Source organism: Chlorocebus sabaeus, chromosome 16 (assembly GCF_047675955.1).
Source record: "Chlorocebus sabaeus isolate Y175 chromosome 16, mChlSab1.0.hap1, whole genome shotgun sequence".
Classification (NCBI taxonomy): domain Eukaryota; kingdom Metazoa; phylum Chordata; class Mammalia; order Primates; family Cercopithecidae; genus Chlorocebus; species Chlorocebus sabaeus.
This window is the reverse complement of record NC_132919.1, coordinates 58,531,474-58,547,516: the sequence shown is the minus strand read 5'-3', so window position 1 is coordinate 58,547,516 and position 16,043 is coordinate 58,531,474. Positions and strand designations below refer to the sequence as shown.

Here is a 16,043-nt window from a genome sequence, read left to right as displayed (position 1 = left end):
CCTAGCAGGGGCAAAGATACAGAGGTAAGGGAGTTCCAGAACTAGCGTGGCCAGATTCAGCTTCCCACCCAACCTGAACCCCCAGGAGGTGGTGTCAAGAGGGGCCATGGCTGGGGTGCGGGCCCCTCTTCCTCCCCGAACCCTGGCCTGAATCAGCCAGCTCCCGGGCACACACAGCCGGGTCCACAGGCACACCTGTTCCTTAGGGCCCCTGAGGGCAGGGGGTCTGCTGGGGCTGTGGCTTGTGATGTCTGGTGTGAGCGCAGGGTCAGATCAGGGCGAGGCAGCTTGTCCGGAGAGACAGAAAATTCCCAAACAGAAGACCCCCAAGGCAGACGGCCCTGGGGCTAGACTCCTGGCTACCCTGTGGACGGATTGGAAGGTGGCCCTCCTTCCTCGCAAGGATCAAGAGGAGTAGGGATTGACGGGAAGGCAATCTGGCCAGGAGAAGCTGCGGGGGAGACTCCCATCATCCCCAGTCCCACCATCTGAGCCCCGCGGCCTCTTCCTCCCTGGAGACAGCCAGGTGTGTCCCAGGGTCCCGGTAAGTGCAGAGGAGGGGGTGGCGTCTTCGCTCTTCATGCACTGGCCTGGCCCAGAGGGTACAGAAAGCCAGGACGCCGGGGATTGTCTCTCGCAACCGCAGCCCAGCCCCAGTCCGGGAGGAAGTTCTGCCGGGCGCTCTCCGCCGGTGCCTCCCTGGTTATACTGTTATACAGGAAACCTGGCAGCGCGGGAGCAAGCGTGGCATGCCGAGCCCATGCGCGCCTGCCGGGGCAAGTGGAGGCGAGGCCGGCGAGCGGTCGCCCCGAGGTGCCCGGGCAGGCAGGGTCGGGAGTGGGGCGCCGAGCGGGGGTTGAGGTGGGAAGTAGAGTGGGAGTGGGGAAAGGGGCAGGGTGGAGGAGGAAAGGGTGCGGCAGGTGGCTGGTCCGCACCTGGGAGCTCTGCGCGCCTGCTCCCCTTGACTCCACACTGGCGCGGGAGCAGCACGGGCCGTATCCCACGGGAAGGAGAAGGCAGGCGAAGGGCTACCCTCCACTGGGGGGTGGGAGGGGAGCAGGCCGAGGCCCCCAGCGCCGACTCAGGCGTTGACGCCGCTATATCTTGCGTCACGTAGGCGGTGGACGCAGGAGACCTGCTGGCTACGGGTGCGCTCTCGCGCTCCAGGGATCCTCCTGGCACCCCGCCCCCAATCCCTTCTCTTCTCTGTGTTCCCCCATGTCGGGGAAGGAGCCGTGGCCGGGTCCCCTTCTTATCCAGCCCGAGACACTGCGCCCGGTGGGCGTTCCTGCGCTGGGAATCCCTCTGGGAGTTTTTCCAGGCCCGGCCGAGCTGTGCGGGGAAAGGCCCTGGTGTGGGAGGTGGGCCCGGAGCGGGCGGGTCTGCAGTCCGGTAGCAGTGGGTGATTCAGGGTGCAAATGACCTCCCCGCGAACGTCAACGCCCGGACGGGACAACCAGCCTCAGCCCAGCATTCCCAGAGCCGCGCGCGGGAGGGACGCAGGGACTCCGGGACAGCAAATTCCCAGGGGAGGGGAAAAGGGGGAAGGCGGGGCAGAGGCGGGGCAGGGGCGGCCCCATCCTCCTTGAGCTCAGCTAGCGACCAGACGCAGCCTTCCCGGCTCTGGGCCTCGTCTTCCCCATGCCCCCCAAGGTCCCCAGCAGAGGCTTTCAGGCTCCTCCTCGCCCCGCCCAGACACAGCTGCTTTGGGTATCGGTGACAATACTTTTGAGCGTCTCTGTCCCTCTTCGCTCGCGTTGCCAGCTTCGGTTCCGCGCAGCCTCTCTGGCTTCGCCCCTGGAAGCCTCGCCCGGGGTGATGGTAGGGGCCTAACCTGCGGGCTCCGCCCACCCGGCCCTTGGGCTCCCTGAGGCCCGCCCAGCCGACGTGAGTGCACTGCGGGGTCGAGGGGTAAGGGGCGCCGGGGTAGTGTCCTCCTTGAGGTTTGTTGGTCCAGTCTGGGCAGCTTGATTACCCCGCCTCCGGGGCCCAGTGTGCTTAGTGACTCAGTTTACACTTTTTCCTCGTGGAGGAACGCCTGAGAAAGTGGCGAAGGAGCCCTACGGGGGCCCCGGTTGGACCCTGCTTCTTCGGTCCCTCTGCCTCGGCCAGCGACGGTCTCCTGGCCCCTGGTCCGGGTCACCTTAGGAGGCAGGAGGAGGTGTGGTCAGTGTGAGAGTCTGGAGGGGCCATGCACTTCCAGAGAAGACCACCGACTCGTGGCTTTGGTGGAGGGGCGCAGGCAGATTTAGTTAGGCTGTCCCCGATCCCTGACACACTGGAGCCAGAGCGGGAGTGGGGCTTGTGACCACTCCGGAGAGCTCGGGGGGCCCTGCTCTGGGACTCCGCACCGATAGTCACTGTCTCAGAGCGCATTCTCCAGGGGCCACTCTCGTGGGGGCACTGTAGGGGTCCCAGGGCAGGTGGGCAGCCTTTCTCGGGGGGCGGCATGAGAGCTGGAGAGCAGGAGGCGGGGCGGGCCCGGCTCGGGCTCACGTCTGCGTTGAAGCCGCTGGCGAAGGAGAGAGAAACAGAGAGAACCGGTGCCCCCGCCTTGACAGCGGAGGCCCCCACACCAAGGCCCTTGGACTAAGTGGGGCAGGGACAGCCCCCAGGTAGAGCTGTTTGCCGGGGCGTCTGCAGAGCCCGCATCCCAACCCCGACCCAGGGGCCGGGGCGCAGGCTCGCGGAGGGAGGCGGTGCTACGGGACTGCGGATTCTCTGCGGGCACAGGAAGGTCACGTGAGAGAAAGGCCGTATAACACTTACCTGAAGTGGCCACTAGAAGCTCAGCTGGTCGGGGGCGTGCTGAAGGCAGAGGGCAGTGGTCAGGAGTGAAGTGAGGGTGCGAATTGAGCGTGTGGACAACGGGCAGGAGGAGAGAGACACAGTGTGGCCAGAGGGGGTGTAGGTCATGGATAGAAACATGGTCCCCAGGTTCAGGTGGGGGGGCAGGATTTGGGGAGACTGAAGATGGGGAGGAGATCATTGCTGAGAAGGCATCTGAGAAGAAAGTGGGTGCAGAACAGAGGGGGCAGGATGTGGGGATGGCATGGCATGGGGGCACTGGGGAGCATGTGGGGACCCCCCTCTCTTAGGCAGCAGCTCAGGGCTTAGGGCAGGCTACCGGGCAGGGCCAGAGACCCTCAAAACAGAGGAGCTCCTGCCATGGATGGTGTTTTACAGTCTTGTCACTCCCCATGCACTCTAGTCACACATATTGAGCAATTGGTGTGGGCTGGTCACCGTGCTGGACACTGGGGACAGAGTATGGTAAGATGCAGTCCCAAAGGGGCTAAGAATCCTGTGGGTTCTTGCTCAAAGGCTTGCACCCAGGGTTAAGCTCCCAGCAACTTGGAAGGCAGGCATGGACACCTCCATTTGCCCTGAGTACAAACAGGTTCAGAGAGGTTTAGTGACAGGATGAAGGTCACACAGCCAGGAAGTGGCTGTGTCCAGGACAGTTCCAGGCCCCCTGACCCCAAGCCCCCAGCCACCCTGTTCCCCTCAGCAAGAACAGTACAAGCCGAAGGCAAGCAAGCGCTCCTTCTTCTGAGCATCCTGTGTGCCCAGCCCTGTGGTGGGAGAGTTGATGATGTCCCAGGAGAGGGACGTCTCCTGTTCTCTTGCTGCCTAGGAGAGGGCAGAAGCAAACCCTTCTGAGAGGGGAGAGAGAAAGACAGGGGGAGGTAAGCAGGGATGACTCCTCCCCTCCCCCAAAGAGGCCACTCAGGGAGCCCTGGGAAGCCAGGCCGAAGGCGGTGCAATAAAGGGGCCTCTGAGACTCTTTCCCCTGGCTGCCATCCTGGCTCTGGGATTTCGGGGTGCAGTCACCATCCCTGCCCAGAGGTGAGAAAGCTCAGGCGGGTGGGACTGGCCTGGAGCTTGCCACTGCTGCTGGAGCATTGGCCGCTGGGAGGGAAGTTCCAGCCAGGCTGCTGCACCTTCTCATACAAGCAGCACCTGAGCAGGCAGCCTGGACTGGAAGGAGCCTGGGGCCCTCATTCCTCCTTCTCCGCTGGGAACTGTGAGTGAGCCCTCATGCCTGGGGGACTAGAGGGCGGCCATAGCAGTTTCCCCACTCTCCCCTCCCTTTCCCGAATCCTAAAACCCATGTGGGGGCCCCTCCTCTCTGGATCCAGGCCCAGCTCCCACTTCCTAGGACAAACTCCGAGGGCAGCCCAAGGCCGCTGTGATTGAGAGAAAGGAACTGGCCTTGGGACAGACCCACCTGTCCCCACTCGGGGCCAGCTAGGGGGCCTTTGGCAAGGGGTGTTGGTAACAGTTGGAAGCTGAGGCCAAGTTGAGGGGACTCCAGCTAGCCCCTTGCCTGTACTCCCTCCTCCAACAACCCCCACCCCCACCCCCAGCTGGGGCAGCCGCCCTGGGGTGGCTCTGCCGGTTTCTTTGCACCTGACCTAGTTCCCTCCCAGTGGCTCACCTGCAGCCCTGGGCTGTCCCAGAGCCCCTCTGCCTGCCTAGGACCTGACTTAGGAGACAGCAGGTTCTTGGGTCCCCCTCCCACCCTCACCCCACATTGCTGTCCCCCCAGAGATCTCCCTGCCCGCTCCCCCATCCCCCGCTCCCTTGCAGGCTGCATGGTCTCTGAGGGTCTCCCTGGAGCCTGTGCCTGGTTCTCACCTCTTAGTCCCTGGCTGCCTTCAGCCCCAAGGGCCTGAGATGGGCCCCACCTGCCCCCTCACTTCTTTCCCAGGCCTCAGCAGTTGACCTCACTCTAGACCTATTTTTTTTTAATGTTTATTTTAATAGTTATGGGGAGCAGGTGGTGTTTGGTTACATGAATAAGTTCTTTAGTGGCAATTTCTGAGATTTTGGTGCACCCGTCACCCAAGTGGTGTGCAATATCCTTGGGATATTTAGGTTCAAGTGAAGAAGAAGGTGAAGAATAGGAAAATGCCTTTAAGGCCAGGTGCTGTGGCTCACACCTGTGATGGGATGCCATGGCAGGGAAGGATCAATTGAGCCCAGGAGTTCAAGAAACAGCCTGGGCAACATGGCAAATCCCCATCTCTACAAAAAATGCAAAATTAGCTGGGCATGTTAGTACACACCAGTATTCATAGTTAGGAGGCTGATGTGGGAGGATCACTTGAGCCCAGGACTTCAAGGCTGCAGTGAGCTGAGATCAACCTGCTGTGCTCCAGCTTGGGTGACAGAGCAAGACCCTGTGTCCAAAAAAAAAAAAAAAAAGCCTTTAAGGCCCAAGAAAATTCATCTAGACATTAGTTCTGTTTTGGGAGGTTTGATTTTTAAAAAAATTATTATGGGAAATTTAAAACTGCACAAATATGAAGAGAATAATGAGCTCCCAAGAACCATCATTCAGCTTTGACAATGATCAAAGTTTATCACTTTTTTTTTTTTTGAGATGGAGTTTTGCTCTGTCACCCAGGCTAGAGTGCAGTGGCATGGTCTCAGCTCACTGCAACCTCCACCTTCCAGGTTCAAGCAAGTCTCCTGCCTCAGCCTCCCAGATAGCTGGGATTACAGGCACCTGCCACCACGCCCAGCTAATTTTTGTATTTTTAATAGAGACAGGGTTTCGCCATGTTGACCAGGCTGGTCTCGAACTCCTGACCTCAAGTGATCTGCCTGCCTTGGCCTCCCAAAGTGCTAGGATTACAGGCTGAGTCACTGCTCCCAGCCAAATTTTATCACTCTTGGTTCAGTTGTCACTGACCACTTTTCTTAATCCTGTAGTGTTTTAAAACAAATCCCAGAAATCATGTTTCACCAGAAGTTCAGTATGTATCTCTACATAGACATTTTTTCCATAACCATCATGTCATTGTCACACTCAACAAATTAACTATAATTAATAAATTAATCATCTGATTTTCAGTCCATATTCCACTTGCCCTAGTTGTCTTAGAGATACCTTTTTACTGTTAGCAGTAAACCAGGTCCAGGCAAGGCCACACATTGCATTTCATGATTTTTCTTCAGTCTTTTATTCTGTTATATAAACTTCAAGGAGTCCAAGAACCATTGAAATAGATTACAAAAGTTTATATACATACTTTTTTCCTTGGTAGAGGATCATAGTATTTATCCATTTCTAGTAGGGTTCTGTGACACAAAGTATGTTAGAAACCATTAATGTGGACTTTCTGGAATCATCAAACAGATTGTGATAATCCTTTATACATGAAGTTTTATTATTATTTTTGTGACAGAGTGAGACACTCTGTCCCCCAGGCTGGAGTGCAGTGGCACCATCTCAGCTCCTTGAAACCTCCGCCTCCCAGGTTCAAGCGATTCTCCTGCCTCAGCCTCCCAAGTAGCTGGGACTACAGGCTCGTGCCACCATGCCCAGTTAATTTTTGTATTTTTAGTAGACAGGATTTCACTATGTTGCCCAGGCTAATCTCGAACTCCTGGGCTCAAGTGATCCGCCCATCTGGCCTCCTAAAGTGCTGAGATTACAGGCCTGAGCCACTGCGCCTGGCCACCCTCTTCAGACAAAATACGGGCACTTCCATTGGCCTAGTCTTCATCTTGCCTACTTTATTGACTTAGATTACTTACCTGGTCCCTGGAGACATATACACATTTGTCACCCTTAGAGCTCAACCAAATTGTATTGAATGCATTTATTTGGCAATTAGTGCTTGTATTTTAATCTTCATTTCACATATGTGTTCCATTTTCCTAACTAGATTGAAATAAGCCATTTGATGTACAGAATCCTGTTAGGTATTTTTCTTTCTTTCTTTTTTTAAAATTTGAGACAAGGTCTTGCTCTGTCACTCAGGCTGGAGTGCAGCGGTGCAGTCACGCTCACTGCAACATCCACCTCCCAGGCTCAAGCGATCCTCCCACCTCAGCCTCTTGCTAGCTGGGACCACAGGTGCGCACCACCATGCCCGGCTAATTTTTCAATTTTTTTCTAGAGACGAGGTCCTGCTATGTTGCCCGGGCTGGTCTTGAACTCCTGACCTCAAGCTGTCATCTGGCCTTGGCTTCTCAAAGGGCTGGGATTGCAGTTGTGAGCTGCCGCGCCCGGTCAACTATTTTTCCTTAAATTACTTTTTGGTTGTCACTTACCTCAATAAATATTAACATATGTTTATAAAACCTTTCTCTTATCTGAAGAGCTGACCTCAACCACTCAGGGTTGAGTCCCTGTGATAAGGTTTGAGGATTCCTGAAATGTCATCATGATTCGTCCTTTGGGCTAAGCTGAAACTTCGTGACTTGTCAGGAAAATCAATTAAGGTTATTTGCCGATAATACAAGCATTTAACACCGTGAAGTAGGTTTTAGGCAGGATTCCCTCTTTTCCACTGCAAAGAAGAGGTAAGTTCTTGCTGAGGTGATTGAGGTCCTCGCTGGGGCACGGGAAGGTGGCAGGATATTGGAACGTGCAGTAGTTGCGTTCTGGAGTTTACTGAGGCTTTCAGAGTGGAACTTCCACCCGACAGGTCTTAGGGCGCCCCTCCCTCTGGGCGTGGCATCCCGGGGCGTGGCTCCTGGCACAGATCCGGAGCAGTTGTCATTGGAGTCAATTTCAGGACTCCAGCTCCAAGCTTTGGGTTTCCATAATTCTGGGGGCTTGTCTCCCTGTCCCTCCCCCCTCAACTAATTTCCCTCCGTCGCTGGCGCTGCCCTCGGTCGCTCGGGGCGCCCCTCTCCGCGACTTTTTTTTTTCTTTCTCTCGCTGGCTCTTTCAGCATCAGTTTCCATAGGGAGCTGGAGGGGAATGACATTTGGGGGCTCCCCTGCCTTCCTCTCCGAGCGGCGGAAGGGAAGACGCGGGGAAGAGTTCCGAGCGGCTTTGGGCTCCAGCCAGGGGTCCGCGGAGACTGTGGTCTTTGACGCGGGCATTTCGCGAGCTGCGCGCCCCTCTCAGCCGTGCCACTTTCGCCGGGAGTCCAGCCGCACCGCGCTGCACCGATCTCAGGAGCTCCAGGCTCCCAGCCCCCGACTCGACGCTCCCGCGCTCCCCCTAGCGGCCACCCGTGCTGCCTCGCTCTGTCCCAGGCTCGCCGGCTGCGCAGCTCACACGGGAGTGGGAAGAAACAAGAGGGCGGCTGAAGCCGATCCTGAGTGGGGCCCCAGCAATACGGAATGAGCGTTTTCCCTCCACCCGCTTCCGCCGGCCGGGCCTGTCCCGCTCGGCCCCGCAGGCCTCCTCACCCGGTCCCGGCGCTCCCCACCGCCGCCCTCCCACCACCCTCCCGCCCCGCGTTCGCCCCTCCACCTCCTCTTTCCCTTCTCCGCCCGCCTGGGCTCCGAAATTGGGGTGGGGCAGACCGCCCAAGCAGCCCGCGGCTCCCGCTGTGGAGTGCTGCGCCCCAGCCCCACTGCCGCCTAGGTTCGGACCATCGGGGGACTCCGCTCGCAGCACCGCGGTAGCAGCAGGGCCAGGTTGAGGTGGCCTTCAAGACGCGGCTGAGCTCGCCTATAGGGAGCAGCAGTAGCCAGAGGAAGCGGCCGCTGGCCTCCTAAGCACCAGCGCCCCGGTGGAGGGGGCGAGGAGGCGGGGGCAGCGGCGGCGGCCACCTGGCTTGGACTATCGCCGCCTGGAGGGCGGTCAACAAAGTGGTGTACGATGACCACGGAGCTTCTTCCTGGAGCGAGGAGGAAGAGGATGGCGACGCCGAGGAGACCCAGGATTCTGAGGACGATGAGGAGCATGAAATAGAGGACGACGACGATGACTCCGATTATCCGGAGGAGATAGAAGACGACGACGACGACGACGACGCCAGTTACTGCACGGAAAGCAGCTTCAGGAGCCATAGTACCTACAGCAGCACTCCAGGTACCCACCCAGCCCAGTTGCTGCGGACTCCTTCCCCACCTCCTCTGCCCTCCCTCCTTGCTCACTCGTGTGCTGTGCATCTTGCTCCGATCTCCCTGTAACCCCGCCTCACCGTCAAACAGAAGGAAAATGCGACGGTACATCAAGTGGCAAAAAACTAGATTTACAAGAGGAAAGAGGCGCATTGTTCAAAATGGAGATTGCATTGTTGCAGTTTGCAGGCCACACTCGCTCGCTCTCTCTCTCCCCCACCAATCCCCTCATTTTCCTCTTTAAAATTTGTGCCAGTGCAGTGTCTCCACCGGGCAGGATTGAAACTTTGGCAAACACATATCCATTGCATTCATTTCTCTCCCGTTGTTTTGCTGTGGTTTTCTGGAATGAAAGAAGCCTCTGGTTTGGCAAACCGGGTTCACGCCATTCTCCTGCCTCAGCCTCCTGAGTAGCTGGGACTACAGGCGCCCGCCACCTCGCCCGGCTAATTTTTTGTATTTTTAGTAGAGACGGGGTTTCACCGTGTTAGCCAGGATGGTCTCCATCTCCTGACCTCATGATCTACCCGCCTCGGCCTCCCAAAGTGCTGGGATTACAGGCGTGAGTCACCACGCCCGGCCCAGCTTTTAATTTTAATAAATAATATTCCTTTTGAACTTTTTGCCTTTTTTAAAAAATAAAACTTTAAATTTTAGAATAGTTTTAGATTTATACAAAAGTTGCAAAGATAGTAGAGGGTTTCCATATATCCTGTACTTGGTTGCCCCTGTTATTAACGTCTTAGATTAGTGTGGGATGTTTGTTACAACTAATGGACCAGTATTGATACACTGTTATTAACTCAAGTCCATACTGTATTCAAATTTCCTTTTACCTGATGTCCTTCTTCTGCCTCATGATCCTATACCACATGATATTTAGTCATCATGTTTTCCTCTGGATTGTCGGTTTCTCAGACGTTCCTTGTTTTTGATGGCCTTGACAGTTTGGGGGAGTACTGATTAGGTATTTTGTAGAAAGCCCTCATGATGGGTTTTTCTCATGGTTAGCCTAGGTTTTTGCATTTTTGGGGAGGAAGACCACAGAGGTGAAGTACAATTCTCATCTTCTTATCAAGAGTGCATGCTGTCCCCGTGACTTATCACTGATGATGTCAACCTTGGTCCCCTGGTTGAGGCAGTGTTTGTCAGGTTTCTCCACATCCTCCCCCATCCCCTCAACCCCCCAATACTGTACTTTCTGGAAGCAAGTCACTGTAAACAGCCACACTTAGGGGGTGAGGAGTTATGTTCTACCTTCTTGAAGGGACAATATCTACATCAATTATTTGGAATTTTTCTGCACAGGAGATTTGTTCACTTATTTTTTCAGACATTTATTACTATGAGTATAGATTCATGGATATTTATTTTATACTTACTGGGTTATAATTGGATATTTATTAGGTTATAATTCAATGTCACCTTATTTATTTTGTTACTCAACTCTGCTTTTTATTTTTTTAAGTTATAAATACATACATATCTTAAAAGTTTAAATAGTATAAAGGGTATGCTGTGAAAAATGAATCTCTCTCCTTCGCAATCTCCAATCTGACCTTCCTTTCTCCGGAGGCAATCACTATTGCTATATATTTTTTTGTGCCGCCAGATGTATTCTGTGCATGTTTAATAAATACCACCTGTGTTTTCTAATATAGCCATCACTCAGTATTCTCAAGGATTGCTTCCAGAGCCCTCTGCAGATAGCAAAATCCGTGGATGCCCAAGTCCTGCAGTTGGCCCTGTGGAATCTACTGATATGAAAAGTTGGCATTCCATATCTAAGGGTTCTGCATCCTGAGAATACTGTATTTTCAATTTGAGGTTGGTTGAATCCAAGGATGCAGAACCTTTGGCCACAGAGGGCTGACTGTAGTGCCTTTTAAGTTTTAGCTTAGATAAAATTATTAGGTAAGATTCTGCAAGTACACTTTTAAGTGCCTGATTCTGAGTTCTGTTCTTCTGCATACATTATCTGCTATACATATAATCCTATTAATTTTCCCCATTCTCCATATGCTTAAAAATAGAATGTTTGTATTTAATAAAGATACCCAGATAGCTGTATCCACACTTGTTCTCACATATTCTGCATCAGTATTCCCGTGAAGTCATGCATGTTTTTGGAGAATGATAGGCTCCACATATAAATACTGTTGGGCACAAATACACTTTGTCTTCAGAAAAAAGCATTCTTAGTTACCATGGATTATATTTATTCATATCTGGTAGTTGGAAGTATTTCTCTATTAGATCTGTTTAGAAAAATGTGTAATTTTTTTATTAGAAAAGTTTCAGTGTTCATAAGTCTTTGGGGGATCAGTAATTGCAGTAACACAATCTCCGCCTTAGTCTCCCCTCCATATAGATCAAATCATAGGAAATTTTATTAATTTCGGCCAGCTCACTTCCCCCCTTAATTTCCTTTTATGAATCATGGCATTAAAATAGACCAATCCCTTTTTGCTCTCCTGTGTTTTAGTACAACAACAGAGAACCATCTTCAGTTCTCTAAAAGGCAATGTGAGATAGGATTTTATAAAGTATGTTGAATTAGAAATATTTTCCAGAATAAAAAATAAAAATAGAAAAAAAAAAAACCAAAAAGAAAAAATATATTTTCCAGGGCGAGCTTGTCTGTGTATGAAATTATATATACAGTGTAATCATAATTAAATAAAGAACAAAATCGAAGCAGGAATGGATAATCAAAAGTGTTAAGTGATCTGATTTGGGGGAATGTAAAAAACTAAAAATGTTAATCTAGGGCGATTGATAAATTCCATTATGAATTATCATGTGATAGAACACTACGTGTTGGAGAATTAAGTAAAGTACCATGCAAAAACTGTGCCTGGGTCATTGAGCTACTTAAATTCTCTTCCTCTAAACAACCAACTGGATCAGCTTTTATCATTGAAAAATAACCAGTCAGCATAGTAGAATTGTAGTTGCTTTCCTTTTCATAATTTTTGCATTTTCTACAATGAGCATGTTATAGTTCAATATAATGCAGCATGTAATGTACTTTTAAAAATTAGTTAAACCTTTTGTAGTAATGGAGAACAACATAGAGAGCATTGAGCTTTAGGCCACAATATGTTCTTAGAAAGTTAGATGAGTAAAATTTGTGTGCTGTGAGATTGCCTTGCAACCTGCAGTTATCCTCTTAGTACTACATGGAGTACATGGAAATAAGGTGAGTTGTACCTTGGGTTTAATGGTGAGATCTGGACCCCAAAAATGACATAAATCATTTTTTCTTTCTTTCCTTTTTTTTTTTTTTTTTTTTTGGGTTAAGGCACAACGTCAACCTGGTACCAGAGGAGTAGGGATTCACAAGAATTGAAAATTGTTGGGGAAGAGAAGGGGACACTGACATTTTTGAGTGCCTACTGTGGGCCAGGTGCCCAACTAGGTGTTTTACAATTCTTTAATCCTCTCAGCACCTTTTTAAGGAGTGTATTGTCAGTGAATTGAACGTTTGAATAGAAGAATTCCCCATTAAAACACCAGTCCACCACTGTTAACCTTTATTTGCTCTCTCTGGTAACCAAAATCTTGGCTATGATAGTCAGTTTAGGACCACTCAGCCCAGGTAAATACCCAAAATAATATCTAATAGTGTTCCTTAACTTGGGGTTTTATGAAATGTAAACAATGGAAACTACTGGGGTTCTGATAATAGCCAAGAATAATTTACAGCATAACAGGAATTTCAGAATCGTAGCCTGTCCTGATGACTTTGACTTGATGTGATGTTAACCTCTCAAACAAAACACTTCATTTTTAATGTATAACTCTCTGATTTTTATACAAACACACATGTCTGCTTTAGGAGAGTTTAATTCTATTTTTGATAGTTAAATTTTTCTTCTCCATTTTCCCTCAATATTTTACTAAAAATTTCAAATGTACAGAAAGGTTGAAAGACTTACACAGTTACCAGCCTGACCAACATGGCAAAACCCCGTCTCTACTAAAAATGCAAAAATTAGCCAGGCCTGGTGGCGCTTGCCTGTAATCCCAGCTACTTTGGAAGCTGAGGCAGGAGAATTGCTTGAACCTGGGAGGCAGAGATTGCAGTGAGCCGAGATCGCGCCACTGCATTCCAGCCTGGGCAACAGAGCTAGAGTTTGTCTCAAAAAAAAAAAAAAAAAGAAGAATTATACAGGAAATACTCATATATTCATTATCTAGATCTGTACTTTACTATATATTTGTAACTAAGTATACAGCTTACTGTATTTGCTTTATCCTATGCCTGCATGGTAATTAAGTTTTATAATGCTTTATTTTGCTTATTTGAAGGAAGTTTATTTGTAGAACAAATTTTTCTAAGTAGAGATGGTTTCTAAAACCTGGTAGGTTAATTCTTTGTTTAGTTTTGAAATATTATACAAAGTGTAGAATGTACTTATTTATAGAATATGCATATTTAGTATAGATCAGATACAACGTAATTTTCTTTCGTCCTTTAATGTTTTTCTCTCTGCTGAACACTTTGGGTCTATTTTTCTTGTTTTTTTTTTCGTTGTTGTGTTTGTTTTGTTTTTGTCTTTTGAGACAGTCTCACTCTGTCACCCAGGCTGGAGTGCAGTGGCATGATCTCGACTCACTGCAACCTCCATCTCCTGGGTTCAAGCAATTCTCATGTCTCAGCCTCCCAAGTAGCTGCGATTATAGGTGTGCGCCACCACTCCTGGCCAAGTTTTGTATTTTTGGTAGAGACAGGGTTTCACCATGTTGGCCAGGTTGGTCTCAAACTTCTAGCCTCAAGTGATTTACCTGCCTTGGCTTCATGAAGTGCTGGGATTCCAGGCATGAGCCATTGTGCCGGGGACCTATTTTTGTCTGTTTTACTTATGGCTGTAATTGCCATAGTTTTTTAGACCTAAAGCCAGTATGAATGTGTGTATGTATATGTGTATATACATACTATATATACATATACACATATATACAAGAGTGTTTAGCAAGATAGACTATTTGAAATTAGATTCTTCCTAGAAAATCAGAGAAGTATGGTCATCCAACCAATTTAAATGGTCTAAACTTAGTGGGCAATTAAAAACATTTTTTTTGGCTGGGTGCAGTGGCTCACGCTTGTATTCCCAGCACTTTGGGAGGCTGAGGTGGGCGGATCATGAGGTCAGGAGATTGAGACCATCCTGGCTAACACGGTGAAACCCCATCTCTACTAAAAGTACAAAAAATTAGCTGGGTGTGGTGGCACATACCTGTAGTCCCAGCTACTCGGGAGGCTGAGGCAGGAGAATCGCTTGAACCCCGGAGGTGGAGGTTGCTGTGAACCGAGATCATGCCACTGCACTCCAGCCTGGGTGACAGAGCGAGACTCCGTCTCAAAAAACAAAAAAAGCAAAAAACAAAAAACAAAACAAAAAAAGGAGTAACTGAGCTCGTAGGGTTATAGGACAGTTACATAAAATAAACCCTGCAGGTGTAGTAATATAGTAAATGCTCAATGTTAGCTGTTCTTTGATCTCTGCATTTAAGGAGCTCAGTCTAGTCAGAGAGACAGAACTAACATATGTAAAACAAGTAGAGGGCGATGAAATGATACTGATCACAAAGCTACATTAGTTTATGGACCGGAGAGAGATGTGTTGGCTGGAAAAGTTGGAGCTAGCCTGTAAGAGGAAGTGAGCCTGAACCGCCTGAAGGGTGGGTGGCTTTTAGATACATAAAGAGGCGATGTGGCCCACCAAGATGGGAGACAGCTGGAGGTGTGTAGTTCTAGGAGGCATATCTGTCTGATGGAAGGGTACGTGGAATTTTTAGCTCTGACTTGTAAAAACAGACTTTTAGGAGGCAGTAGCTTGGGTTCTTAGGCATTGTTTATTGTATTTGCACTGTTGTGCAAATGAACGAACATGTACTGGTGTTCAGATGGGAAGCTTTCTGCAGATCTTGGTAGGCACTCTGGTGAGCTGGAACAGTGCAGAGGCTGCCGATTCCACACACCAAGGTGTAAGGAGGGCCCTGAAGGCCAGTCAGCAGTTTGGACGTGATGCAGTGAGGAACCCCACTGTGCGTTCTGGAGTCCTGATGCAGGTTACTCTAGAGAAACATAGAGTGGCTTAGAGATAGACTCGAGAGGTGAGACATTCAAGGCCAGAAAACTAGTGAAGAGATGGCAGCCACGTCTGAGATGAGAAGAAAGTGGGAGCAGTGGGAACAGGAGGAAAGAACACGTCAGAAATAGTCAAAGAAGGAGCAACAGGATTTGGTACAAAATAGACGATAGAGAAGAGGCCATGGTGAAGGGAGACCTGAAGAAACTGGGACTGTTGGGGGCCAGGCAGTAGAAGGGAGTGTACACTAAGAGGACTTGGAGTAGAGGAGCCGGTAAGGGAAAAAGATGAGTTTTCTTACTGAGTACGTTTTGTTTGATTGTGAATAGACTGTCTGTCCAGTGCAAATAACTGGTGAGCATTTACGAATGAGAGATTGGAATGGAAGTGTATCTGCCTGTTTTAGCTTTCTTTGATGGCTCCGCCCACCCCCCTCCCCAACCCCCAGCAATGGCAGTGGTGGCAGCAGTAGTCATGGTAAACATCTTAATAAGAGCTGACACATCACCTATGTGCCAAACACAACTCTTCTGCTCTTCACTCAAATTTTTTTTTTTTTTTTTTTGAGACAGGGTCTTGCTGTCTCACCCAAATTAGCATGCAGTGGCACAATCTTGGCTCATTGCAACCTCTGCCTCCCAGGCTCAAGTGATTTTCCTGTCTCAGCCTCCCGAGTAGCTGGGACTACAGGTGCATGCCACTGCACCTGGCTCATTTCTGTATTTTTTTTTTATGGAGACGGGGTGTTGCCATGTCATCTAGGCTGGTCTCAAACTCCTGAACTCAGGTGATCCACCCACCTCGGCGTCCCACAGTACTGGGATCACAGGCATGAACCACCGCACCAGGCCTTTTAAACACTTCTCACTTAGTCCTTACAGCAACCTTATGAATGTTATCTCTACTTTACAAATGAGGAAATTGTGACACAGAGAGGTTAACTGAGTTGCCTAGTGTCACACAGCTAGTATGTGTGTGTCCTCATCAACATACTCTGCTCTGCCAGACTATTTAGCACTTGATTACATGAAGTTCTGTGCTTCATGTGAAGCAGCCTTTAGATTGCCAACTAGATTGTTAGCTTTAATAGAGACAATAATAGAGAACTTTTTATTGTTATGGAAT

The 16,043-nt window shown here is 49.9% G+C and overlaps 1 protein-coding gene across 1 annotated transcript in view; it reads left to right on the top strand.

Moving 5' to 3' along the window:
* Window positions 1-8,272: 8,272 nt before the first annotated feature.
* Window positions 8,273-16,043, top strand: part of AMZ2 (archaelysin family metallopeptidase 2) — a 44,888-nt gene continuing 37,117 nt past the window's right edge. The window contains exon 1 of the mRNA XM_073005096.1: window positions 8,273-8,788. The gene's annotated coding sequence lies outside the window, so the exon portion shown is untranslated. The remainder of the gene's footprint in view (window positions 8,789-16,043) is intronic.